Source organism: Homalodisca vitripennis, chromosome 8 (genome assembly GCF_021130785.1).
Source record: "Homalodisca vitripennis isolate AUS2020 chromosome 8, UT_GWSS_2.1, whole genome shotgun sequence".
NCBI classification, from domain to species: Eukaryota; Metazoa; Arthropoda; class Insecta; order Hemiptera; family Cicadellidae; genus Homalodisca; species Homalodisca vitripennis.
The window spans coordinates 104,364,426-104,391,874 of record NC_060214.1 but is presented as its reverse complement, the minus strand read 5'-3'; the positions used below and the strand labels follow the sequence as shown (position 1 = coordinate 104,391,874).

Below are 27,449 nucleotides of genomic sequence, written 5' to 3'. Positions count from 1 at the left end.
AAATTTAGTTAATTTTAATAATTTTTTGAATCTATGTTTGATACAATATTAGGAAAAATTTTAAATAAATATTTCTTGATGATTGTATATTTCGATTATTATTTATTAAGTTTTTTTACTCAATCATGCATGCATAATCCTCATTACAATTCAGACTTAAATATAATCTATCTATGAAACAGTTTGAAACCATAGAATATAAGAACCATTGTCAATTATTCTTCAAAGAAAGTGCAAAACACACTATGGCCTTTTACATAGTGTCAAATATATCGTGTTAAAGATTTGTATCCTTAAAAAATTTTGAAACACATTGGGCAATGAACCATATTCTTTTTCAAAGATTGATCATACCATTATACAATACAAAGTAACAAATAAGGCCTAAAAAAGAAAAATAAAGGATTATTTAAAAATTTCTATATAGGTTTAGGGTGAAACATCACTGGGTTGGTAGTTATATTTGAAAAAAAAATATAATTTTTCAACAAATATATTCCTATGAAAGAAATACACAGCTACATATCATTGTTCGACAAAATATGTATGTCATAAATGTAAACATTTTAGTTATGTAGTTTGAAGTAAACACGAGCTTTAATAATTTATTATAATCATTACTGACAGTAAAGCTTAAAGGGGAGTCCTTAGAGTAGTGTTATTTCTAGAGATTTAAGGGAATATTCTCTCTCAGTCAAATAATCTAATTTTTCACAATGTTTTCTTATTAGCATTTCGCTATAGAATTGCTTTAGTTTTGACTGATAGTTTTTTAAAATTAACACAATTCCGCAATTAGCCTGTTTAATTGTGTATTATTATAATATTTGAATATAAACATTCATTAATATGGTTTATTGATTGAGTGTACATCAGTCAATAATTTTATATCCATGCGTTTGAAGATACCGGAAATACTTGTACCGGATAGTGCACTGGATTGGTCTCTCATAGAACTTACACCTGCTGACTCCTCTAAGCAGTCCATGACTAGAAATTTATGCCACTTTGCAGCCAAATTGTATAGAGGGCTCTAATTAAAAGAAATCACCGGTCAAGCCATTCTTCATATGTAAAAAACACAGTATACGACGAACATTATATTTATAAATTGGGTTGACTATTTACATCTGTTAATTTTCAGAAATACAAAATTTTGTTTTTAAAGTGTGGACAAAAAGGAGAAATAAGCATAATTTAAAGTCTTTTAACAAGCCCAGAATTTGCGATCAATCGCGGGCGACTGGTTTCTCAGTCGTATAGAGAATGTCGAGTCGAGGCCGACTGTTCAGGTGACGAAGGTTGCTCAAAGGTATTTCCTGTACTGGTTCCACTCTAGGTTGCCACCCTAAAGCAACAAAAAATAACGGTTGGGAGATTAAAGAGGAACTTGTTCAATCAAGTGCTACTATGAAATATATATACTCCATATATAGTAAGTTAACACAACTAAGGTTAACACATTTAACGATACCTGATAGAGGTCCTCTTGGAAATAGTGAAGCATTTTTCCTGTGACTGTTCCCTGCCACTTCCTGAAACAGAAGATAATTTATTGTAAAATTATATGTTATAAGTAAGCAATTAGTCAATTTTTGTTAAATAATGAGCTACCAAAGGAAAAAGCATTATATACCATACCATTCAACGTTCTGGCATATATAGAACATATCTCGCATTTAGTCTCTAGTACTAATGTAATAGAAAGTACATTAAATCACAAACTGCCACAAATTGTACGGAAATTATATAAATTTTTAACAAACTCAGTAATATTTGATAAACACGGAGCTTGAAAACCAACAGTTGGAAAGTGATCAAAGTTTTACCGTTGACAATTTTTGTTAAAAACGAAATTCGCCAAAACGTTTTCAATAATAATTTTGAAAGGCCTACGTCTAAGTTTCTTATTATGAAAATACACTCTAACCTAGAGCTGAACTCAACAGTCATGGTTATGGTAACAAAATTGGTTGCTTCACACTGTGCTTAGAGATCGTGTATATAAACCATCGTGTGCACTCAGTTTTGTAACTGATGAGACAATGATAATACCTTCATCACTTAGATTACATTATGTGCACTGATACTAGTATGTAACTTAACTTGCAGGCCGCCACATGTGCGAAATTGGGGATAATGAAATATATTTTTACAGAGTTCAAAATAAAAAAAAACAATAAGAAAAATGTCTTATGCTGGCATGACAACAGGCTTACGGATTACTATTCACGACTCAACGTATTGACTTTAGCTCGTGCTTCCATTGTTGGAAGTTCCCAACTAATCCCTCTTCTTTATTAAAACTTTCATACAGTGAGGCATATGAAGGAGAGTAAGCAATGAAGGTAGAATAATTACATCTTTGAGAAGGAGGATTAAACGAATGCTATTTTACAAACACATAGAATTAAAATATGGCATAAAAATTATATTACTTTCATTTTACTATGTGATGATATTTTTTTTAATCTCTTAGATCAAGAAGCTTATAAACTGCACTGTCACTGTTAGTCCTGTAAGAACCTTTGCGCTGCTGCTTCCGGAATGACAGGATATTAAGGATGGGTAATGTTAGAGAGTAGGGGCCCGCCTCGAGATCCATGAGGAAGGATTAGGGCACTAAATCTCAAAGTTTTGTCTCCCCGGGAAGAAGGGAGGCTAGCTCTGAACCAGCCTCTCCAGTCAAAGTAGGCAGGGGGTGGCACACGCTTTTTTTGAGGCTAGCAAAAGAACCTCTGAGGTTAGGGAAAAACCTCACCAACTCCAACAGTCATCCTCCCACAGTAGACTAGACCTGTCGAATTTGCCCATAAACCCCAGAATCTCGACATTTGCGGTAATGATGTGCCGCTCCTGGACATGTATATGGTTGTGATCCCAGAAGTGATCCCTGCTGGGTTTATGCGATGATTATGCTAGCCTCAAAGTTTGTTATGGTCTTTGCATCCTCATAATATATCTTTCCCACTCACGGTGAAAGCCTCCTTATAAAGCAGAACATATTAACATATTCAAACATTTTTCCTGTAGACGTGATGACTCACCTTGATGCCTTGTTGGTGGCATTGAGAACGTGCAGGTGTTGCGGGACAACTTTGCAGGAGTTGCGGAAAGAGAGCAGACCGTGGCGCGCAGGGTTGATAAATGGTGCCGTGGACACAAAGTGTACAGGACAGGGTTTTACTGCAGCATTCAGCGGTAACACGAAACACAGCCACCCACGCGAACACACCTATTAGAGAAATTACATACATTAAAAACCGTAGCAGTAGGTAGCTTTTGGCCGATTCTGGGACGAACCGTGTTGAGAGGGTCGTGGACATGGATCGACGTGTGGTGATAATTTCCTGATGGAATCTAAATATATGTTGTTGCTGTTCTGAAGAAGTTATTTGTTTTTATATTAATAATGGGGTATGTTGGGTGACGAAAAAGGGCGAGGGTGGGGAACGTCGTTACTATAATTATTCGAGACACGCTCCTCGTTGCTGTCCAGTCATCGCTGCCTAAGACACCGCGTGTATCGTTTGCATAAGTGTACAAATACATCGTCATTACTGATCTTATGAGCATTTTAATGGTAAGAAGTGTGGTAGTGGATATGGTAAATACGAAGGTGGTTAGTAATAGTTATTCGCAACATTGCGGATATTAGGAAAGTGGTAATTTATTAAATGCGCCGCGCTGTAGTGAAATCTTAACAACCAGAGCCTGGAACTCCAATTAAATTTTAAGATTTTAATTGCTTACTGAAAGTTCCTTTTATTTAATACGCGGAATTTGAATGCTTTCTAAGCATACATAATCACATGCAAAGCATAGAAAAGGATTGTAATGGTATCAAGTAATTGTTGATTTATACATATATTAACATAATTTAAGACAACTTCATCATAAGCGGATTTCTTGTGTCTACTTGAGTCATGGTTGATATTTAGGCCATACGAAACAATGTGAACCTGTTGTTGTGTCTATTTACAATGAAATTATACTACAAAAAGAGTGTGTTACCAGGAGTGGGTTCAGATGTGACAATGAACCAAATTGAGACTGTTTACTTTGACTGCTGCAAAAAAACGTCTTGGCCACAAATAAAACAGAAATATGACTGTTAGGTAGTAATTCAGTGAATCTGAAAAAGTTTATAGGAAACGTGATTTGACAATCATACTACATTAAAACGTGATTTGAAGTTCTCGGAACGTTACAGAAAACGTAGTTTTACGTTCTCGGCACGTTACAACAAACCGTGATATTACGTTCTCGGAACGTTAAAGCAAACTTGGTTTGATAGTTTTGTTATGATATAATTATATATATATATATATATATAAGCATGTAGATGACACGGCAAAATAATTTTGAAGCGTAAGGAGCAAAACGGATTGATTCAGCGTGTTTTTGCTGTGAAGTTCAAACATTCTGAACAGGATGAAGTCAAAGGCTTTTCAAACAAAAATTACTACATGTTACTGAGACAGCTCCATTAATAACATATCATCAACTGAATTTATTCACTATTTCTAATGCTAGAAGTTTGTATGAGTTCCATCAGAAATTAGGAAGTGAGGTTTATCATACCCATTTCAAAGAGTTAGATGAGGTTTATGCAAACGAATAAGTATGTACCAATCACAAGAGTCATTATGGACTAAAAATACAGATAATTAGAAACAAAGAAGATATGTAGTAAAACCATCATGAAACAGTTGGTCGGGTTCTAGTCTTTATAATTTCGTATACCATCAGTTGATCATCCTCCAATGTTTGAGGATATTGATTACGATGATGAGACGGAAGTATTTGTACAATCTAAAAAGCAATCAAAGAAACAACTGATAGATTCTAAAGTAGTAGTAAGACGTTGTTCTGTAAGAATCTCTGTACTTTGCCTTATCCAATGACAAGGATTATTTGGTACGAGGAAAAATCTAGAGGCAGCCAAAAGATCAATTCTGAGAAAATAACATTTATTTTGACGACATAATATTAATCAAATCTCAAAATAAATACAAAGGGACAGAACGTCCTTGGAGACAGTTGGCAAAAAAACAATATAATATAGAAGGATTTATGCACCTCGCTTTATATAAAGATTTCCAAAGTAGTCACACTAAATCTTGTCAAGACCTAAGTGGACACATGTGATAAAACCTATTTGGGATGAGTTAGTGAATATAAAATTGTTCAACAATTGGTTCAGGAGTTTAAGGTCTTCAATGGAAATCCGATTTAATATAGATACGTTAACACCTCATTGAAAGATTACACTGTGTTGAAGTTCAGGAGGAAACAGGGAACAACAACTCATATTAAAAAAGGTGTGTCTGTGGTGAATTACCTTCATTATAAAATGGAAGCACTAATAGCTACACCTAGATAGTAGAGTTATCTAGTCAGATATATATCTGTACTGCCTGCCTGGACGTGTTGTAGAAAAGTAAAGGGCTTTTGAGTGACATAATTAACAAGTTAGTATTTGAGTTACTTGTACTCAAGAACTGTTATCCCGATAGGTATATAACTACTGTGGCCCCGGGACATGCTTGACAATAGACATGCCAGAGGATAAGAGGGTATAAATTTCCCGTGTCTAGGGGCCTTTAAGAACAAATATCGTTTGCAATTGCTTTTAAAGCTAAGACCACTAATACCTGTTGTGTAAAACTTTATGAAAATTAATAAAATATTTATGCACATACTAATATCAATCCTCCAGTGAGAGTAATCAAGTACTTGGGTCCAAAAGGGCGCTTTTACAACACGAAAACGTATTCCAGGATTTGATGATCCTCCTGTGTGTGGACACCTGTACCTGGAGGCACTACAACGAATTCAGCTGAAGACTGGGAAAATGTTCTTTGTAATACAGGAAACAGTAAACATTTGTGTAAATCGTTGTTTTATTCACAACAGACTCAGTGACAAAATTGAATTAGAGTTACTCAACCTTACTCCGGACGAGATCAGAGAAATTGCAATTGATGTATTAACAGTGTTGCAAGATGTACCCAGTGAAGAAAATGTTTAAATCGCATTCGGAAAAAACCGAAAAAGGAACAAATGTGTATATATATATACTACTATAGCCCAGTAACCGCTTTATTTACAGGTGGTTTTGCAAAGAAATATATGTATATAAAATAAAGCAGTTACTATGCCATAATAAAACTTGATAAGGGTTTCAGAGATTAAAATGTTGCCGATTTCTAGATCTTGAAAATATAGTGACACATTATCAATCAATTCTTGGATCGAATTCTCCTTGAGTCAAATCGCTAGTGATTTAATAGGTTTTGATGTAACTGCTACCACAAACCTACAATAAGAATCATCTTACCTTAACTCAAATGAAAATGGAGCTACATCGAATCCTCCAAAACTAAGATTCATTGATATCGTCGAAATATACTGCTATATTGTTAGAAAGAGTCTTGTCACTCTTGTTTTTTAATGTACCACACGGCAACAAAATATATAAAAACTCTTCAAGAAAAAAAAACCACATACATCTTTGGAGTGGTTTACGAGAAAAAACCAGCAGGTTTAAAATCACACTTGTAGATCAAAACAAACCAACTTCTCCAGAAACTACCTTGTAAAAACAATATTGTAATATTTAGGTTTGAACAGTAAGTTTACAAATTTTACTATAAGCTCACGCAACACAGACGGTACATCGGGCATTGGGTGGACTGAACAGCAACGAGGACGTGTGTCGATTACTTGTACTAACATCGTTCTCGCCCTCAACCCTTTATTGTTTCCCAGCATACCACATGTCTACTACCAAACAAGCAACGTCTTCAAAACAATTAATAACAACATAATATTTAGATTTGATCAGAAAATTCCAAGTGAAGAGTTCTTTTCATAATCTTGTTTCAAAAACGGAGGTCCTCAAACGGTTTCTTCTCCTATAACCACTCAACACCGTTTTGTCCCAGAACAAGAAAAGGCCTATTTAATCACAACATTGAAACTATTTTTTGAACGCTACTTTTTCAATTTATTGAACGATATTGTTATAACTAGATTTTGAAAATTTTAAAAGACATCAAAAGATTATCGTATTTTAGGAATTTTCAGAATATACCAAAAAATTTTTTGTTTCATTGCAAAAATAATATTGTGTTGTATTAATAAATAAAATGCTGCACGAAAAAATAAAAACATTATATAAATTATTTATATTTTTTTTTCTTCTCAATAATTGTATCCAAATGGACGGTTTGACTATGAACACCTGGTGCAATCCCTATCGTTCAAGGGAGGTACTTTTAATTAATTGTTGTTGAGGCAGTTTAAATATTGAATCATATTACGAGCAACCAATACATCAGGCAATGGTGAAGAGGAGTAAGTGGTGAGAGTGCTGAATTTCTTGAAAGAATCAGCTCAAGAGTGATAACTTTTTATATCAGTAAGGACTGATGGAATTGGAGAAGAATAACAAACCACAAAACTAATGACAATCATTACAGTCAGTATTGGATTGGCCTTTTTGTTTGTAAAAAAAATATATCTTTTTTAAATAAAAAACTTGTAAACATTTAAAGTAATTTCTATGTAGAAAGAAAATAATAGTTTTCTTTTTGTCAAGTAAAGATAAATTACATGCATTTTTAATAGGATATTTAGAAAATTTTCGTATTAATTTTTATTATTAAATATAAATGAAAAATCAATCATTCAGTAATTATTTATTATAAAGTCGGTACGAATTTCATATTCTTATTTTCAATAACTTTTGATGTGGTAAGTTGCCAGAAATGTTTGCTTCACACGACTATCGCTTCTCGTAAAAATAGTCAATAAGTTTACTTTTTTCCACCTATCTATTGTAGCGCTTTCTCTATGCAGAAATGTAATTTTAAAAAGGGCATGGTTGTCTCGTGACCAAAAATTGCTTAAAAGTTTTTAAAACGATATTCCAACTGAAAGCGATTGTATTGCCACTCCCAACTATACAGGACAGACTAGCTCACATCTGGGTCACGGAAATGGGCAAACTTATAGCTTAATCTCAGATAAACTTATCCAGATCTCAAGATATTTCAGCTATCATCTATATAGTACCTGTGGAGGAACGGTAAAACCCAGCCAGGGGAGTATAGACCGAGAGACCAATAATAGGTACCCCAGCATGCAGCGTCTGTCGCTACCAGCAAGGACATCCTCCAGGCCATTGCAGCCTCGTTGGTGCGGCGGTCCCGAGACACGGCCTGCTGAGTGGTCCTGGCCGCCACGAACATCCAGAGATAGCTCGCTGCTATCACGCTGAAGGGAGAGGAGGTTCAGGACTAAAACAGATACAGTCCGGTAAAGACAGTGCCATTATAACATAGCTTAACAATCAATCTTTGCATTTGCTTTCATGTGATTGCCTATTTTGCTTCTATTACCAAAACTAACAAAGCGTATATAATACATTTTACATAATTACATATGAAAAGACTCATTATACCCCTCACTTTTGTGGTTTGGATGAGTCTCCAAAAAAATATAGAAAAGTTTTAGTAATTAAAAAATCTTCTTGTTCACAACCGAGTCTAAACATTGCTTAATTTACATACTTTGGACTCGGTGATATTACCATTTTTAGGACGTTTAACTCTAATAATAAGCATTTATCTGTACATGTTATTTTAAATAAAGGTAAATTTTCCAGTAATATATATTTATAAAGACGATAAAATAATATGTAGCCTTCCATTCAAAACAGAAACTTCTAGTTTGATAACATATCGAAATTTCCTTCAATATGTATTTCTAAAAACACAGACCGTTTTAAAAAATACATATCTTCTATTGTACACTACGAAAATACTTTTCACTTGAATATACCATGTCACCAAACTTTTCCCCAAAAAATATGTAGTTAACATGGGTTTTAAAACTTGACAGTGCCAAGACGAACTGTCTTATGTTCAGTTATTGACACGGTTAGATCCAGACGGTATGTGAAATTACCACCACTATCTGTGTTATATAATAGTATATTATTTCTTTTATTTATTTAAGTATCGCAAAGATTACATAGCGCAATTTTTTGGGTAATTTAGTTTATTTAAAACATTACTAACGTGTGTTATATTAGTTTAATGTGAATATTACCTGTTCACATATCTGTCAGATGGAAAAATTGTATCTGAATCCGTACTGATCTCTGTTAGCTGGAATATTATTTCGGCGGTTAGGTAAGCTTGCACCAGTTACTACTAACGCTTAGTCCATTTCAACTTGATAATTGATTGTCATTATATATCAGTATTCTGATAAGCAATATACTCACACAAGAACACAAAGACAGAGTATTCCCAAACCGTTGGGCTTGTCCGGAGTGATGTGCAACGCTAGACACACGCCTGAGCGGCCGTAGAAGTTACTGTAACAAGCAATTGTAAATTATTACATTATACAACAAAATATGCAATTACTTTCATTATGTAGTAGTATTGTAATATCGTAGTAGCGTATTGAAATATCGGCTAAGATCTTAGGAAAATTATAGTCCTGATATTTGATGGAAGGTAAGAATGAGTTTGATGATGTTTGATTTTTTGCCATGTATTAACGCGTTGTGAATAAAAAGGGTTTCTTAATCTTCCATCAAATATCAGTTCCATATTGATATGCTTGAGTGGTATTTTAAGATTCTTCTTTTCTTTGTATTTTCAGTCTGGAAGCCAACAATAAATATTTGAATATTTAATGTTTTAAAAAACTATAGCTATAGGAATCTTTTATTTGTAATGAGAACATCTTTCAATATTATACGATAGTTTGCAAAATTAGTAACAGTAGGTTACATACAATGAAGTTTTAATGTATTGAGCTGTTGATTACTGGTTTGGAAGATGTTATTCTTTAGGACTATATAAATAAGACTAGCTATGTTTTTGAAGTATTATACGTTTTTTTCGTCGTATTACTATTACTTGGTCCATAATCTGGCATTTAAAGTTTTATATGATCTTACACGTATTATTCTATAATTTTAAAAGCTGAAGGAGATCTTGGTTTACTATTGGGTTTGTAATCTTCTTAGCTAATGACTGAAGGTAAGGTAAGAAAAACCAGAAGATCTATTAAAGTAGGAAATATCCGAGATCAGATCTTCCCATTTATCTTAAGCATTACAGTTGGGTGATCTAAAAAGAGTCAATATTGAGGTTAGTAACGGCCTCCTGTAATTGGCTTAGCGTTAGCTAAAGCCTATAATTCAACGGACTGTAAAAATTTCGTTTCTGACCAAAGGTTATCTCACAAATGGAATAAGCTGTTACATTATTAAATTATTAACATGTTGCATTCAGCCCTCAGTGAAGACTGTTATAAGATTTAATAATATGGTAATCCCTACCATGTTTTATAAAGTTAGAAGTGAATCATATTATTTGAAATAATAAATAAATATTTTGTTTGATTCTAAGTGTCTTGTAGATTAAGTTATAAGGAGCCTCAAAACTCGTTTTGTAGTACCTAGACAAAGCTACCTCATAGTAAAATAAATCCTATTTGTTTTTTCAATATAAATTTTTTATAATTTAATTATTATCTTAGAAAAAGTTTTGAATGTGTATATAAGAAATCAAATACAACGATAAGCAAATGTTAACACCGTTATGCTCAAGTGGACGCAATCCGTGCATGTCAACATTTCTTCCACCTCACCGCTTTAATTTATCGAAGCACTCTCCTGTAGGCAGGAATTCAGTTTACATTGCCCTGTATCACCACCTAGGCTTTTCAAAAACTACCCAACAATAAATAATAACAGGGTTTACCTGTTGACATACCCAGGTTTTTTTTGTTTTCAGATATAGCTTTGTTAATGTTGTTCAGTAAAACCGAGAGAAAATTTCCATTCTAAAAACACATAACCTGTGTGTTTTTATTCATCCTGAGTCCTCAGATTTTGTAAAAATAAAAAAAACCTATTATTTTATACTATTATATTTTTTTCTAGCTTAACATACTAAATACCAAATGTAAAAACCATAAATTAATATGAAATCACTTTATCCCCTTTTCATGTTATCTGACGTTGACATTACCTAATAATTGGAAAGCATATAAAATGATTCGAGAAAAAAATATATGTATCATTCCATATTTTTCATCCCTTTCATGGATCGTCTTCACAAAGATTAGCTTGGCTGACGATAAATTTCTGTTTAAGATATATTACTCCTTCGAATAAAAAAAACCAGGTAATGTTTCTGCACGGTGTAACTTGGCTCTCGGGTCTTAGACCGTTATTAATGTAATGTATAAAAAAAATTTTACTATATTTTACGTATGAAATTAATATGGTTATTAGCTGTTGGAGTTTAACTATAAACATTAACTAATACACACATGAGATTCTTCTGATATATAAATCCCACTTTAATTCAATTTTCCTTAGCTATATATGTCCTGATTCGCTCTTCCTATTTCGTTTTTTCTAAAATACCTCCATCAGTGTCCTTCTAGAAGTATTAGAGCAAAAGGAAGCTAATAATATTCAGAAAAGACAATGTAGGAACTAGTAATCGCATGTTAGCATTTCATATTTTCTTTGGTTAATATGCGTCCAACGCTACGTCTAGCTTTGCGAAACACATAAACGTTTCTCTAAATGGTTTAAATTCATTAATTGTAACAACAATCGTGACACACATTACGTTTTTTAATTTGCGTAGCTACTAGTACTATCGTAGCCGGACGTTTTAAAAAAAAAAAAAACCTGAGAAGTAAGCCTATTGCTACGAATAAAATGATGTAAAAACATTAAACTAATACGTATTTATGTTGTAACAATGACATTACATGCGGATTGAGTGTAACTAAGGATTGGAGCTTACGTAACACAAAATTAGTGGCGCTTGGTGGTGAATTAGTTAATGTTTAATTTAGGCATTGCTGCCAAAACTAGTTGCAGAATGTGAGCCGATTGTGTCCTTACAATGGATAATACACTTTGACAAGTTGTAAACGCCTAAGCGGTGTGTTACTTAAGTGTTTCCTTATTTACCTTGTCAGGCGAGACGCACAAAGTTTAATTCTGCAATTACTTTATGGAGAATATACAATGGCTTATAACATTGCAGAAATGACGCAACAATCTCAGTAATATAAAGACCACACGCATTCCTTTCCATTATGCACTACTTTTTTAATGATTGGGTATATTTTTCCCTGAGATATTTTGTTGAAAAGAAGAAACCAAAAATGTTAATAACTACTTTAATACTTATATAATATTCATTACTTCTCACGAACTACCATTAAAAAAAGACGTACTTAGAGACAAAAGAACGTTTAAATGGCTATATTTTAATTTTTTTGAGTTCAGCAAACAATCAAGAGGGAAAAGTATATTACAGAGTATCTGTATAATCCATAGAAGTAGCTCCCAAAAGATCAAGCTTCTAGAAAAGTTCGAGTTATAAAACCGTAATTGGACAACTCCATTCGTTCTGCTATGTCGAAAATAATTAAATTTTATTAACTTTTATAACACTTTAAATCTAATAAAAGTGTATCCGTGATGATTATTTATATTTTTCCTCAATATTCTTTACCATTAATTAATTATTGTAAGTGAAAACTTCTTTAGGCGCGTTGAGCGTTTTTGGTAGAGGGTTAAAATCCTCGGTTCGCGTCACCGACATGCTAATGATACTAACCTGCATGAAAAAGTCAGTCTCGCTGTGTGTTTTTTAACCGTAGACTTGGCCGCGGACTACTAACCTGCATGAAAAAGTCAGTCTCGCTGTGTTAAAAACTGTCCCGGCGGAGTATTGAAAACAGACTGCGAAAATCAGTGACCTTTACGGCTTCCTCTCGCGATTTAAAAGTGAAGCCAATGTCGTGCAATTCTGTAAGATGCGTCAAATTAAAGCTCTTAATATTGGCAATCTATTGGTTAAATTTTTAAATATTAAAAAAATTTCGAAAATAATTTTGATTATTGTTTACATTTTTACATAGCGTTTACAATGACAAGAAAAAAGTAGTAAGCGAGGATTTTTTTATTTTTTTTTTTGGTCAGACAAAATTTGTTAGCGAGAAAGTTTGTGTGAAAATAGATGAATATTTTTTTTGTAATTTATCATTTTTTATTGGAAGTTTAGTTTAGCCTGTAGTAGCGTATGAAGTGATGAGTGAACGTTTCTGCCGGAACTGTAGTTGGCGCATTGGCTCACTGATACCCGTATTAACTCAATAAATTAGTTTATTGTGCAATAAAAAATACCTTTTACGAAAGAACCAAGTTAATTTAACTAATTTATTAGTTTTAAAAATATTGTGGGTTTAATTGTTATTGCAATTATATACTTTATCCGTAGCAATAACTGTATTATTTTACAACGGTAGTTCAACTCACTGTTGTTCACTCGGTGTTTACTCACTTGTATTCTATGTTTAACTAACTATAATATTGAGGCAATTTACAACATATTTTTATGGCAGATAAATGAAATAATGAAAACAACGAATATATTTTTAAACATTTTTAATATTTGTACGAATATTTGTATTTAAAATTTAGCATTATTCATTTTAATTATGTTTTTAATATTTAACCTCTTCATCATGAAATGAGTATTATTACGGTATAAGATTTATCTTACTGAGCGTGGGTAAAATAGATTTCTAGTTATTTGATAATATTTTTTCGTGGATTTTAAAATTGGAAAAATTAAAAACGCGTCACATTTTACAATTACAGATATACTGCTACATAACGTATTGTTAATTACTCTCAACTTAATAAGTTCCGTTTTCACTTCTATCGGCAGTCCCACGACTGCTACTGTTTTTTTTATATTTGCTAATAGATCTTTTATCCTCAGAGAGCTTAGAGCAATACATATTTAAATTGTGCTAATGCAGTAACTGACATTATTTGTTTCAAATATCGTGCCTAATTACATTAACACCCCGTGGGTATCCACCTATGTATACTAATGTAGTATAAGTAAGTATTTATACAGTAAGTATATAAGGTAGATTCAATTGCAAAGTATGTACATTTAATACTTGTGTGTGATACGTCAAAATCCTAAATTACCCAAATGTAACATTTATTTAAATCGTCTCAATGGAACAGGTTTACCCAAAGTGTTATAAGCTCCAAGATAAAGTAGACAGATTGCATCGTAGACCCGAGCATTCTTGCCTTCCAGCTTGTACTGTTTTTATTACTCCGTTTTTAAACTTAAACAAATTGGCCTGGCTCAAATCAAATCTTTTTTTTTTAATTAGATACTTTGAAGTGGTCAAACCTCTTTCTTTATTTGCGTGAGAAATGTATATAAATTAACATTTGCTGGTCCTGCAAAGATTTCTGTGAAGATGCCAATAAGATACCACCAATATTAATATGTAAAAATTATTAAAATCTCATAGTCATAATTTTTCACGATTTATATGCGTATCCACATTTCAAACAAATACAATAAATGTACAAAAAAACTTAAAATATTTCAAAAATATTAAAAGCTGCTTGCCTGAACTGTTGCTAATAATGTCATCAATCTTATACCAAGGTAATATTAACCTTCTTCTTTTGATGAGAATATGGAAAAATTAATCTGTGTTATTTCTTAGCTATTTTTTTAAATTATCTGTTGTATTAGATCCATATGAATCCTATGTTATCCATTAATTTTGCATGACGATAAATTACAGCCTAATATAACAAGTTATATCTTTGAACTTTAATTTTTGGCGAGCATTTTACGCAAAAGATTAATTGAAAATTATTTTTGCTGTTTCATATGTTATTATTGTTATTATCAGTCGTGTACGCTAGTATAATTTACTATGAATTTGGCCTTTAAAAATTTGGCAATTAAAATCAACTGAGATCCATCACTGGGACAAGGAAAACGTTTTCACGTCATTACTCTATCAAGAGTTATCGCACAGACGGACAGAAAACGATATGATTTCAATAACGGTATTTCGGGTTCAGAATAAAATATATAAGATTTTTGTAACATGTTGTGTTGTGTATATAAGAGTAAGAAAAAACAAGGTAGCGTCGGCAGAATGTAAGCAATCTCCCTTAAGTAAAATACACTTAATAAAGTAATGTAATACAAATATTTATCTTTTTCAGTTCTCTCTTTCTCTGAACCCCCTCTCCCTCACCACTCTCCCCCCTCACTCTCTCTCTCTCTCTAGCTCACAGTGTATCATTCTAAAAAAATACTTAAGCGTCCATTAAAGGCCATCAAATGAAGCATTGTAACTTTGAACTCGCCAAAATCTATTATAAAAGAAACTCACGTCTAAGTATAGCATTTAAGATCAAACATAATATCAAAATCAATTTTTCTTTAAACTTCCTGCAAAGTTAACCTACTTGACAAGGATTAATTACAAGGAATTATTTGAGTATCGCGTAATGTTTATTTGCGACCAGGAATTAACTTCGTGTAATCACTTTACTCACTGGAAATAGTTGATGTGCATCAGTGGTAGTGCGGAGAGTTAAAGCAGCCAAAAGCCAGCCCAGCAGCATCAACCGCTTGGTACGAGTCATCTCCAGCCTACGGACGCGGAATGGAAAGATGATCACGAGAAAGCGATCGAGAGTGATTACTGAAACATACATTAATTTTATATTCCATTCGATTATAGTTTTTAAGGAATTAAAACTTATTACATTTCATACATGTGATGTTTATCACAGCCAGTAATGTGAGCCAAATAAAAAACGTAAAATAGCGAAACAAAAATTTGATAAAAATACTGATGGATAGAAACAAATAATAGTCTGCTGTTACAACTACGAGACTTTTAGCCTCTATCGATATGCAAGAATGGATGTGTGTGCAATTAGGGACCTGTAAAATTTTACTGAAAAAGCGTCCTCCTCCTTTCTATTTCTCACGAGTTTTTTTTTATCTGAATCTTGCATGTAGTAGGACATTATAGGACCTATAGGGTTTAGTAGAAAAGGTTCATGCCTTAGGCTGTGGTAATATTAATATTAAATAGTTTTTATATTGTTTCGTAAATAAAAATTTTAATGAAAGGATATTAATACGTTGGAATTTTAGTAGTATGTAAGCCTTATTCGCCGGGTTACAACGATTCTCTGGTAGTTTAGCCCTTTTCACTTCGTTTAAGAGCAAGATTTCTAACATAATGTATCTGAAAATATATATTTACTACTATCTCAAGGCCTCACCATGGACTGCCACCCTCATTCAAGAGGTATTACATTGAAACACACACACACACACACACACCACACACACACACACACACACACACACACACTCACACACATCACACACACACAAACAAACACACAAACAAACCACACACACACAAAACAAACACACACACACACACACACACACCACACACACACACACACACACATATATTATATATATATATATATAATATATATATATATATATAAAAACCACATTGGAAAAAGTGTCCTTGCGTCGTTCGGTGAAATAAACGTGAGCAAATCAGAAAATAATTTTACTTTCATAGCTAAAATATTGCAGCAAAGAAGTAGTAGAGAAATTTATTCTTTGGAGTACCCTCAGATGGTTATTATACTTACGTGCTCATTAAAAATTTTAACGATACTTTCACATACCGCTATGTCTTAAAAACAAATTAAATGTTTATTTAAACCAATATTTTATATGAGGTATTACTTACATGTAGTAATAATATCAAAAATTTAGAAGTTTTAGATCAATGATCCATGATTAAATTTCAAATAAAGTTTATTTTAATAGTTAATTGGAGGTGAAAAATAGATAAAATTCATGCATTTCATGTGTTGATCAAAATGGATTACAATTTGTAGAAGTCCAACTGATCAGTGCGATTTTTATAAACTATATATTTGTATATAAAAACTACTTAAAAAGACAGTTTAGACTAATCATTTTCCCACAATACAATTACCATTTAATCTGCTGTTACTTAGGATGCAGGCATGACGTTTGCTTAAGAAATGTGAACTACATCAATGATGATTGGAAAATATCTCTAAGTTCATGATAATTTAAGATTTCTTATTGGTAGTCGTATAGATTGCTCCTGAAGATGAGCGTTTCATAGGATTTCACTACATACATACTTTAGTGATAGCTGACATTTTAGAAATGTTTTTTTTAGTTGATTCAAAGCTAATGATTCTTAAAATTATAAAAGAAGAAATATTGTTTATTAATATTACTCATAACTATTTTTCAGGTTTCCTAGATACTTTCTAGATGAGTAGGATGGATCAGATTTGGCCTAAAGAATCAAAGATAAGAGCGGTAAAATCAAATTAAAATATGTCTATACAAGATTGAACTAATAAGAAAGTTGGTTGTGTTGGGAATCAGTTTAATCAGACTGAAATCATTTCATTCTCTAGGGAGTATTCGAGGGTTGAGCTCCACTCTGCCTTTGTGGCCCTTTACAAAATCTCGATTATAAATAGATTTATCTTTTAAGTCAAAAAGACATTTGTTTTTTCAATATAATACAAAACAAATGCACGTGTGTTTTTTACGATTTTAATAAATTCTATTTTTTAAGTAAGATCAAAAACTTTAAATAATATTTTAAAGTTTTAATATCAACTATTAGTAATTTGGAAAACATTTATTGTAGATTGCACTTTTTACAAAAGTAATACCTTACATAAGAGATAATCAATTTTATTGGAATGAATAAATAAGGTCTAAACGAAAATACTTACCGTATTTTTAAATGAGGGTGTTAATTTTTTACAGTAATTTGTTTTAACAGAAATTTATAACAAATAAAATTAATTAACTTAAAGTAGTTTATCTGAATTTCATAATTACTTTATGGCTGAGGGTTTGGTAAAGTCTACGGTAAGTATAAAAAAGACCACGTAACGTCTGTTTGTCTCTATGTTTTCACGATATATAGAGAAAAACAATACCAGACTTTTTACGTATAAATTTATTCCTATACAAGCAACTTAAACTCTTAAATATTCACACATTTTAATAAAAGCCTTAACTGTTCCTTTATGTAAAATTACCATTTAATAACATATATTTTTCTCTATTGTTTTGTATTCTGTTGTACAACAATATTTACATCTAGCATTGTATGTAGGCCAAAGAAAGTTGATCATGTAACGTGTTTTAATTTTGAGTTTGTCAGCGAGCTATAAATAAATCCCCCCTCTGCAAAAAAAAAATCACAATTTTGCCAATCACTTCTAAAGTAGTTTTGGTTGTTTTATTTTTTCAAAGTAGTATATTAGTTTAAATAAAATAATACTGTTATAAGTACGTACTAAGTTTAAGTTTAAATAGTACAAAAGTGTTACAACATATTGTAATATTACCTGTAAGGGTGAAGACAGAACAACTCACTGGAGGAATGTGGAGAGAAATCCAGCCAGCCATTGCGCAATAACGACTAGATCTCCAGGCGGAATCGTATATGAAGTAGACTCCACGGTAGTGACGATCTACGAGAGCTATTGTGAGTAGATAGGAGCCCATGAGTAGATCACCCACGGCCAAGTTGGTGATTAGGAATGAATGCACCTGGGAGAAAGAAAAATATGGCATAATGCTGTGCAATGAGATGGAGAATCCAGATAATTCTAATTACAAGTGTATATTTGATATCAATTTACTACAATAAAATAAAATTACAATTACAATTTGTGTTTCAGACTAGAAGAAACTAGCTTACATTTTTAAACATACAAAATTTTATAATAACCTTAAAAATAACTAATGAGACCTTGTTTTGGAGATACAGTGACGTAGTATTATTTCAGGATAATACTTTTATTTATGCCTGAGAATTTTTTGATATGCCAATAAAAAAAATTAAATACACAGGACTGTACAGCCATTTCTAGGCTGTAGGGATTTTTGAAAATGCTAATGCTCGTGGATTACTACTAATCTGTCTGTAGGTATGCTGCGGACTCACTTTAGGAAGACATGCCAAAAGAAAGCAAACTCGAAAATGAAACTGAAATAAATTTATTTTCCAGGACATTTCCAAGGATTGTAAGTTTATTATTTATTAGGTTAAGAACATAGATCATATTAAATCAAACCAGATTTTTATTACCAGAAAATTTTAACGAAGAATGTCAAAAGTCAATTTTTTATTCTTAACTCGCTAAAAGTTTGTCATTACACGCCTCCAGAAATGTCATTTAAAACATACAATTTGCAAACTTACATGTATTCATTCGTTCGCCAATTATTCCCACTCCCAGCTACAGAGTGAGCCAGTTTCCTTAATTGGTTCTCTTCGATTCACATACCAAAACCTCGCTATCATTATAAAAGGTTTGTGACACTAAAAGTGCTTCAACCGAGTTTTTAAACACCTTGGATGTTTTGAGGCGCTTTTAATTGAATCTGGTAATTTGTTGACGAGATAATCACCTGTCTGTGAAGGCAAACGTTCATAAACTATAGTACTGTGTCTACCAGTTTGGTAGATATCTCTGTCCCTAGTCTCATACTCATGTATGTCTCGGCTATTCATCATGGCACATTTAGTAAGTAAAAAGCAGAGTTGTTTTCCAGGAATTTAGAGACAGAGCAGCGACGCTAATTGATGTTATTGCATGTTGATCGCATTTATGTTAAAATCCCCCATTAGAACATAACTTAATGGATAGTCAAATCCATTAGTAGGGCTTAAAAATGTTATTAAGTGAATTTCCCTTATTCCCATTGGGAGAGAATTACGAGATTCCGATGATGTTAATTTTGTCTCTGTTTTGGATTGGATTCCATCCCGACTGTTTCTTTCTAAATCTTTTCAATACTTGTAACGAGTGAAAAGTGAAAAGGGAGAAAAAGTAAAATTTTTCCTGACGAAAAAATGGCGACACCTCCTCTTTTGGAAAGATGTCAGCAATATGAATTAGCTAATACGAAATTTAGAATTTGCTTTAGGCCAATGTCGTTAAAAAACCGTTTCTCCAATACAACTACATCTGTGGTTCATTTATTCACTTATCAGTTCAATTTCGTTGAGCTTGTTAGTGGCAGATTGGGCATTTTGAAACCCATTGAGAAATGTTGAATTCGTTTGTATTAGATGGGAAACGTTGGTTAAAGTGGAGCACCCAGGAAAAACAGAAATAGAATAACTTAATTCAGGAATCAAAGGAGATGAGGTGGCAGGTTAGCAGCTGGTGACGGACTCGGCAAAGGTATTGTTGCCAGGACGTGTCATCGCGCCTTTTCCTATGATCACCAATGTCTCTTAGCGGCCTTCATACGGTCCAACAACTAGATTAAATGGTGAATAAGTTTCTGGATGCAGAGCTGTAGCAAATCTGCCCAACAACGACGAATATGTTTCCCATGATCTCGATGTCTGCTAGCAGCCAGACACTGGCTCAGTGGTAGATTTTATGATAAGTAAGGTACCTGGTTGCAATAGCTATGGCCGCTCCACTAAACAATGAAAAGGGTGTTTCCTACGATCGCAATTCCTGCTAGCAGCCAGACACTGGCTCGGTGGTATATTGCATTAGAAGTAAGTACCTGATTGCAATAGCTATAGCCGCTCCGCCAAACAATGAAAAAGATGTTTCCCACGATCGCAATGCCTGCTAGCAAGCCAGACACTGGCTCAGTGGTAAGATTGCATGATAGGTAAGTACCTGGTTGCAATAAGATATAACCGCTCCACCAAACAATGAGAAGGGTGCTTACCCACGATCGCAATGCCCGCTAGCAGCCAGACACAGTCTCAGTACTAGATTGCATGATAAGTAAGTACCTGATTGCAATAGCTATAGCCGCTCCGCCAAACAATGAAAAGATGTTTCCCACGATCGCAATGCCTGCTAGCAGCCAGACACTGGCTCAGTGGTAGATTGCATGATAGGTAAGTACCTGGTTGCAATTAGATATAAACACCGCTCGACCAAACAAACAATGAGAAGGGTGTTTCCACGATCGCAATACCCGCTAGCAGCCAGACACAGTCTCAGTACTAGATTGCATGATAAGTAAGTACCTGATTGCAATAGCTATAGCCGGCCGCTCCGCCAAAACAACATGACAAGGGTGTTTTCCCACGATCGCAATGCCCGCTAGCAGCCAGACACAGTCTCAGTGCTAGATTGCATGATAAGTAAGTACCTGATTGCAATAGCTATAGCCGCTCCGCCAAACAATGACAAGGATGTTTCCTCACGATCGCAATGCCTGCTAGCGGCCAGACACTGGCTCTGTGGTAGAATTGCATGATATAGGTAAGTACCTGGTTGCAATAGATATAACCGCTCCACCAAATAATGTGAAGGGTGTATCCCACGATCGCAATGCCCGCTAGCAGCCAGACACAGTCTCAGTGGTAGATTGCATGATAAGTAAGTACCCTGATTGCAATAAGCTATAGCCGCTCCGCCAAACAATGACAAGGATGTTTCCCACGATCGCAATGCCTGCTAGCAGCCAGAACACACAGTCCTCAGGACGAGATTGCTCATCAGATCCTCGCAGCTGCTGAACTCATCAGGGGGCGGAAGGCAGAGTCGGACAATGTCTTGCCAGGCAGCAAAACCGAAACTCATCAGTAACCCTGGAACAAGATGAGGGGACTTTAATATGTACATTTTGTTAAATTGCATTTATTAAATTAATTTATATTACAAGCGGATTATGATATATTTTACAAGGAATTTGAGCAGATGATTTTTGTGTTAGGGACCATAAATCTGAATGCCATTAGACTAAGACAAAGCATTGTGCAAACCCTATTTAAATAATAAAAATGATTTCTTATTTGAATGCTTTATATATAATATAAATATTATATCCCATTATCTTATTATTAAAAATAAACTTTGTATTTGATTTAATCTACTATTGAAAATTAGTGTTTTATTCTAAACATTATTATTTTAAATAACATATTAGCTATTATAAAAGCTATTTTGCAGACAAGATAAGTGTAAACAAAAAATCTCAAAAGGTTAATTTTTGAAAACATAATTAAATAAATTTTATTTGTTTTACGCATGCATAACCTAGACAATTACTCAAGCTAAAATTAAAACTTGTATAGGGAGACATTAACACGTTGAGCACGGTAGACCGCCGTGGATCGTACAGGAACCTGTTAAATGCCGTGATATTTCTTATGACTAAGTTTTTCTCTGAATGTCAATATTAACGGGTTCTTTAGTTGAAGTTTGTTTATGAAGATGGAGAATTGTGAAGGAAACAAGATTTTTTATGGAAATTTGCCATCCGTCAGTAATACAAACAGTCAGTAAAACTAAGTTTCGAGATCTGCAATCAGATCTCTTCTTCAGGTAAATAACTACATTATGTGTTAGGTTAGTTATTTACCGGAAGAAGAGAGCAGATCTCGAAACGTTGTGTTATTGATTTATTTGTATCATTAAACGTTGGAAAGTGTAAGAAAAATCCTGTTTTCTTCATTAACGTGTTCTTTTTGAGTTTCTATATATAGACAAATCTAGATCACTCAGTCAGTATACAATTGCAGTAAATGTGTTAACCCTTTGCACGCAAACGTACCTATATTACGGCTACTCAAACTGAAAATCGCCCAACGGCCGTAATATAGGTACGTCACGTTTTTCGCCTGTAATTTTTCTTATAAAAAATCGATCTGATATTGCCGCGAATTGTTTGACATAAATCGATAGGTTGATTAGTGCTTTGAAAACCACAAAGTATTTATATTATATTATTTTTTATATTCCTCTATGGACGTGTTTTTTTTTGGTCGTATTTTTTGAGCTTCGCCAGGCAGCTGTTTGAATATAATTTGTTTGGGGCTTCGAAGGAGTTCGTGTTTGCTGGTTTGCGTTGTTTACGTTCCCCTGGGGAAAAACCCCGGGGGCCCCTTTTTTCTAACAATTTTAAACTTTTTATTATTTTTTTAAATGAAAAAGGGTTTTTAAAAAAATTTTTTTTTTGGAAGTATAAAAAAAACCAACGGAAATATTGGGTAAATTTTAATTTTAATGTATTTAACCCCCCTTTTGTAAAAAATAAAAAATAAAAAGCAACAAAAATTTTAAAAGGGAATAAAAAAATAAAAATTCAACCTTTTCTTCAAATAAAAATTTAAAATTTTTTAATTTTAAAAAAAAATACTTTAAAAAAAAAAAAGGAACATTTTACTTATTTTTTTTAAATTTTTAAAAAAAAATTTTTCCCCCGCAAATTTTTTCCCCGGGTTTTTTAAAATTTTCTTAAAAAAACCGGGGATTGCCCATTTTTTTTTTTAACGATTTAGAAAATTTTTTTGGAAAAATAAAATTCAAATGACGGTTGTTTTTTTTAAGAAAATTTTGGTTAAAGTCAATTCGTGTTTTCCCTTTTTTTAAAAATTTTTTTTTAAAAAGGTTTTAAAAAGCCTTAAAAAAAATTTTTTAAAAGGGAAGACCGACATAATGATTTGCTGCCCTACATTAAAAGGTTAAAAAAACAAAACCTTTTTAAAAGTTTTTTAAAACCAAACCCAAATTTTTTAACAAAAAGTAAAATTGAATAGGTTTTCGCGTTGGGCCCTTTGGGATTCGTTTTCCCCCTCCCCCCCTTTTTCAAACCTTTGGGGGCCCCAACCAATTGTTAAATTTTTTGTTAATTTTGGGCAAAAAATCATTTTTCAAAAAAAAAGGGTTTGGTTTTTTTTTAAAAATTTATTTTTTTGGGAAAAATTAAAAATTTTTTTATTAAATTATTTTTTTATTTTTTAAAATTTTTTATAAAAAAATTATTATTTTTAAAAAAAAAGGAAATTTAAATATATTAAATAAAACCCCTTTAAAAAAATTAAAATAAAAAATTCTATTTTTTTAAAAAATGTGAAATTTTCCCCCGTAAAAAAAGGTTTAAAACAAAATCCTGCTTGAGGGGTTTTTTAAAAGGGAAAAATGATTTTTTACGGAAATAAAATTAATTTTTTTATTTTTTTTCCCCTTTCAAATAATATTTCCCAAAAATTAAAAACTTAAAAACATTTTTTAGGTTTTCGAGTGTAAAATTTTTAAAAAAAATTTTCAAATAATAAAAATTTTTTGGGTTGAAAATTAACTTAATTTCAATTTTAAAAAATAAATTTTATTTTTTAAAAACACCCCCATTTAAAACCTTTTTTTAAAAAATTAATTTGAAACCCTTTAAAAACCAAATTTAAAAACCTTTAAGAAATTTAAAAAAAAACTAAAACCAAAAAAAATGGTTTTATCCCCCGATTTCTTTAAAAAAAATTTTTGGTTTTAAAGGTTAAAAATTAAAAAATTTAATTTTTAAATTATATTTTTTTAAAAAAATTTTTTTTAAAATTTAATTGGTTCCAAAAAAAGAATTAAAAATTTTTGTTTTTTTTATTCCAAAATTTTATTTTTTTTTTTTTTATTTTTATTTTAAAAAAATAAAAAAAAATTTTATTTAAATTTGGAAAATTTTAAATTTTAAAAAAAAGGGGTTTTTTTTGGGAAGGCCCCCTTTAAATAAGTAAATTTAAAACATTTATTTAAAAAAAATTAAAATCAAATTTTTTTCTTTTTACCAAAAAATAAATAAAATTTTTTTTTTTAAATTTTCCCAATAACAATTTAATTTTTTTTAAAATTATAAGGAAAAAAAAAATTTTTTTTAAAATGATTTTCCCCAAAAAGGGGTTTTTTTTTAAAATGAACCAAATTTAAAATTTTTTAAAACCCGTTTTTTAAAATTTTTACATTTTTAAAAAAATTTGTTAAAAAGGGTTTTTCAAAATTTTCATTTTAAATTTTTTCAAACTTTAAAATTTTTTACTTTTTCCTAATTAATAACAAAAAATTTTTTTTAAAAACCTTTTTAAAAAATTTAAGAAAAACCAAAGAAACTAAAAAATTTTTAAAAATTTAATTTTTTGTTTTAAAAAAAGTTTATAACCCACAAAATTTTTTTAAAAATTTTAAAAAATAAACAATTTTTTGTTAAATTTTAAAAATACTTCAAATTTTATTACTTTTTTTTACAAAAAAAAGCTTTTTGGATTTTTAAATTTTAAAAAATTTTGCCCAATGAAATTTTTGCTCTAATTGTTCAAATAAAAAATTTTAAAAAAAAAAATTTATTTTTTCAAATTATAATTTATTTTAAATAAAAAATTAAAAAAATTTTTTAATTAATTTTTTAGCCTAGAGTTTTACATTTGGCAAAAGCGTGTTTTTAAAATTTAAAAAAAATTGAAACAAATTTTAAAAAAAGCGGTAAGAATAATTTTTTTAATAAAAGAAAAAAATGTTAAAAAAATTTTTGGCGGGAAACCCCCAACCAGTTCCTAAAATTTTTTAAAAAAACCATTCCCCCTTTTAAAATTTAACCCAAAATTCTAGGTTAAAATTTTAAATACTTTTTTTCGTTTGAAAAAACGTAAAAAAATTAAATTTACAAAAAAATGTTTTCAAAAAATTTTTTTAAAAATTTAAAATTTTTAAATTTATTTTTTTAAACCTTTTTTTTTAGACGGGGGAAAAAAAAATTAAAACCCTTATTCTATTTAATTTTTTCCGGGTTAAAACAGCAAACAATTTAAGTAAAAAAATTTTTTTTAAAAATTTTTTAAAATTAAACACAGGGGTTGAAATAACCTTTACGCCCATAAAAACAAAGATAAGGGATCCCCCCCTTTTTTCCTTTTCAATAAATTTTTTTTACGGGAAAATCACTTTTTTTGGGAAAACCCTCCAAAACCCATTTCCAATACTAACTAATGGATTTTAAAGGATTATTTATTTTGTAGTGTTTCTAACAATAAATTTAACCTCCCGGAAGCCTTTAATTTTTTTTTTTTAAAATATAACAAAAAAAATTTTTCTTTTAAAACACAAAAAAATTTAAATCTTTAATTTGGGGTTATTTAAAAATTAAACTAGTTTTTTTTTTAAGGTTTTTAAAATCCCTTTTTTCCCAAGAAATTCGTTTTCTAAGACCTTCTAAATTATTTTTACCCCTTGAGGGTCCAAAATTGGTTTAAAGTAAAAATGCGTCCAAAAATCCTATAATCGGGGAAAAAATAAAAAAACCTTTAAATAATGGGGGTTTCCCCAAATTCTTTTGGGGTTAATTTTTTAAATCCAAAAAAATTTTTAAAACTTTTTGTTATTTTTCACATTTTTGGGTTTAAATTAAAACAAAAAGGGTTATTTCATTAAAAGGTTTTTTATTTTTTTTATTTATTTTAAATTTTAAATTAAACCCTAATCTTTAAAAACCCCGGATTTTAAAAATTTTTTTTTTAAAACTTCCTTTATTTTCGAAAAAATTCGGCAAGGGTTTTTTTTAAATTTTTAAAAAAGGAAAAATAAAAACCCCAAATTGGATGTCTTTTTTGGGGATATTTTAATTTAAACCTTTTTTAACATTTTTAAGCCGTTTAAAAATTAAAAAATTTTTAAAAAAAATTTTTTTTGTTACAACTTTTATAATTTTTATTTTTAAATTTTTTTTAAATTAAAAAAATTAATTTTGGTTAAACCATAGTATAAAACCCTTTTTTTTAAATTTTTTTAATAAAAAGTTACAAAAAATTTTTTGCAACGGAAATATTTTTTATTAAACCCTTTAAAGTAAAACCCAAATTTTTTAAAAGAAATTAAAATAAAAATTTAAAAAAAAAAAATTAATTTTTTTCCTTTTTAAGGAACAAAATTAAAACCCCGGTTTAACCCAAAATTTGGGGAAAACTTTTGAAAAATAAAGGTGAAAAGTAATAGATTACTTTTTAATTTAAAAACCCCCATTCATTACATTAAAATACTATTATTTTTTTTTTTTTTTTTTTTAAAAAACCCATTTTAATTTTTTTAAAAAACTTTAATTTTTTTTAAAAAAAATCTTTTTTTAAAAATTTTTTAAAAATTAATCTATAAAAAACCAAAATTTTTAAAAAAAGGGTCCCCAAGGAATTCAAATTTAAAATTTAATTATAAAAATAAAAACAAAGCCCTTTAAATTGACCTTATTTTTTTTATTTTAAATAATTTTTTAAGGCCCCCAAAACACTTGAACGTATTTTTTTCCAACCAACCCCATTTTTAAAAAACTTAATTAAAACCAATTATTTAAAAAGGGGCCAGGTTTTTCAAAATTTTGGGGGTTTTTTTTAAAAGGCTTTTAAAAGAGACTTAACCTAAAATGAAACCTTAAACCCCCATTGTTAAAACCCCCAAAAAACCTTTAAGTGTTAAAAAAAAAATTTTTTTGAAATGAAAAAATGTGCAAAAGAAAACGACGTTACCCCCCCCGGCTTCAAAAAAAACCCCATGAAAAATTCAAGCAGACATTTTTTTTTATATTTTTAAAATTTTTAAAAAATAAAAAAATTGCCCAAACGGACCTTTTTTAAAAATTTTAAAAAGAAAATTCAATACCTATTTATTGGTTTAAAAAGAAATTTATTTATTTTTTAAAAAA

General features: G+C 30.9%; 1 pseudogene; it reads right to left on the bottom strand.

Annotated features, from left to right (window-relative positions):
- Window positions 1-1,306: 1,306 nt before the first annotated feature.
- Window positions 1,307-27,449, bottom strand: part of LOC124368299 — a 64,801-nt pseudogene continuing 38,658 nt past the window's right edge.